The sequence below is a fragment of the Chenopodium album genome, chromosome 22 (genome assembly GCF_948465745.1).
Source record: "Chenopodium album chromosome 22, dcCheAlbu1.1, whole genome shotgun sequence".
Lineage (NCBI taxonomy): Eukaryota > Viridiplantae > Streptophyta > Magnoliopsida > Caryophyllales > Amaranthaceae > Chenopodium > Chenopodium album.
Genome location: NC_137855.1, coordinates 27163680 through 27166436, shown reverse-complemented (window position 1 = coordinate 27166436; position 2757 = coordinate 27163680). Strand labels below are relative to the sequence as shown.

Sequence of the window (2757 nt, the reverse complement as noted above, 5' to 3'; positions counted from 1 at the left end):
AGAAGCATCGTGGTCATAAGACCCACCATTATCACAAAACAAACATACATTGGGCACATTGTTAGACATAGAAAGAGGAGTAGAGTTAGAAGATGTACCTCTCCTTTTAATGTGGGAGGGATGACCTTGTGCATTAGAAGTTGCACTCTCAAGCTTGGCCTTGATTGTTGTCATCTCCTTCCCCAAACTATCAATTTGAGAGGATATAATATTGATGGCATTGAGGTGATCAACCGAGTAAACTGTTAGTCCATTCTTGCTTGAAGACTCTCTTTCTCCTTCTTTCCAATCCATGTAATGGCGCACCACATCTTCTATAATGTCCACAATCTCTTGTTCGGTTTTGTTCATGATTGGGCCTCCGGCTCCCGCATCAAAACACGATTTTCCTAGAGGACTCAACCCTCCATAAAAAATTTAAATGATTTGATATGTTGGGATGCCATGATGGGTACATTCTCTTTGATACTCCTTATACCTTTCCCAAGCTTCATACAAGCTCTCACTAGGTTTTTGCTTGAAACTTTTGATTAAATCCCTTACCTCCGCCGTTTTCTGTTGGGGGTAGAACCTAGACAATAATTCCTTGGTAACTTCATCCCATGTTCTAAGAGAATTTTGCTTGACCTCCTTGTCTAACCATTCCAAGGCTCCACCTATGAGAGAGAAGGAGAACAACTTGAGCCGGATAAACTCTTGAGAAACACCATTCACTGTAATAGTGTTACAATACTTCTCGAACTCTATGAGATGGTTTAGCGGACTCTCAATCTTAGCCCCACTAAATTGTCTTCTTTCAATCAAAGTGCTCATGGCCGGTCTTATTTCAAAGTCATTTGCCGGTGTTGTTGGTAATACAATCCCACTTTCAAACCTATATGCACCAGGATTTCCCAACTCCTTTAAAGCAACTCTTGGATTATCTCCCATGCTTACTTGATCCTCTTCTGCTCTTCCTTGGTGAACTTCTTCTCTTGGAGAACTTGGACTCAAAGAACAATTAGCAACCCTTATCCTTGTTATTTTTCTCTCGATTTCCGGATCAAATGGCACTAAAGCCCTTCCCCGGCAACGGCGCCATTTTTTACCCTAGGGAGAGACTAGGTCGTTGAAAACTAATCTACCCTTGGTCAAAACAAAATTTATAATCTCTCAACACACCCCTACACAAAGCATAGAGTAAGTCGAGGGTCGAACCACTAGGAATGGGAAATGAATGCTAAAGTCAAAGCTAAGCTATTTCTAAGCAATAAAGTGAGGTGTGTGTATTCAAAACAATCAAATAATCAAATTAAAATCAATTTTAACAAGCACTAGGGTTAGGATCCGCATGTACTCGGAATGGACATAGCTAATTAGGATTGGAGATGACTAAGTCAAGTATTGCGAGGGAAAATCAACTAAGCAATCAAGAGAGTAAGGTAGGCTAATCTCCAAGAGGTCAAGCTAGCGCCAACTACGAGAGACTCTAACTAGGAACCTTGCAAACCTACTCAATCGACAAAAGCAAGCCACATATCAATTTTCCGTATCTATGCAAGCTTACAATGCATTCTAGTGTAACAAATCAAAGTTAGATACTCTTCAATTAATCACACACATGCACTTAATCAATCAACCCATTTAATCACAACATCAACTCCATCAATTTCCCCCAATTAGCATCAATCCATCACTCATACATGCTACACCATTCCCCTAGCAAGAGAACTACTCACAATCCATTGAAATTAAGATCAAAACTAAGCTAATCAACAATTTCATCATTATCATATCAATACAACTAATTCAATCACAAATATAATTCAAACTTGAACAATCAACAAAGCAATTGAATTGATAAGCTAAAAATTGCATTAAAGTAAAAGAAATCCTTACAAACTTGTTTCAATTCAATGGAGGAAATATTAGAATTGACAATCTTCAATCATCAATCAACAATCAAGAACTTCTCTCTATACAATCTAGAGTTTCTCTCTCTACAATTCTAGCCTAATTTCTGAAAAATTAAACTCTCTTTGAAAATAGAAAGAAAATCTATATTTAGTAAAACTAACTTAGAGAAGTTAGTTAGATCGTCCCCAAATAAACCCATACAGGTGCGGCTAACCATAAAGGGGAGCTCGGTCGCTCAAAACTGGGTAAAAAATAGGGACGCGCCCGCGCCACCATGTCGCGCGCGCCTGGGTGCAGGGGAGCCCTCTTTCCTATCATTCCAATGCTCCTCGTGCGTTCCGCTTAATGCTCTTGATAAACACGGGAACTTGCGGTTTCTAAACTCTATGTGTGCGGGATCAAGACTAGGAATCATGCCCCCACGGCTTGAATGCACAGCTTAAGGACTTAGGAACTTGCACTTCTAGCTCCATGCTTAAGCTTCAAATGGAGAACACTAGACATCCTAATCAATGCCGAACCTGGGAAGAGGCCTTGGAAAACTTGGATAACAACCATAACTTAATGGAAAACAACCAAATAAAAGAGAAAATAACAAAAAAAAACAAAGAAATGCATAGAGAAAGAAATTAAACTAAGAAAATGCAAACTAAAAGAAATAAAGAGTAAAATTAAGGGAAAGGTAAATAAAAGAGCTATAAAATAGCATTAAAATTCACCCTTAAAAGAACCAAATGAGTGTCATAAATGACACTTGTAAGCAAGAGTGCTGTGAGCAGCACCCAGCAGCTCGCATAAATGCAAGCTTGTTGAGGTTCGTTGCTGGGCTGCGCAACCAGCTGGCAGGCCCAGATAAGGGGC

The 2757-nt window shown here is 39.4% G+C and overlaps 1 non-coding gene across 1 annotated transcript; it reads left to right on the top strand.

Annotated features, from left to right (window-relative positions):
- Positions 1-439: 439 nt before the first annotated feature.
- Positions 440-546, top strand: LOC145606398 (small nucleolar RNA R71). The gene has a single exon (XR_014105286.1). It is a non-coding gene; the product is annotated as a small nucleolar RNA R71 (small nucleolar RNA).
- Positions 547-2757: the final 2211 nt, after the last annotated feature.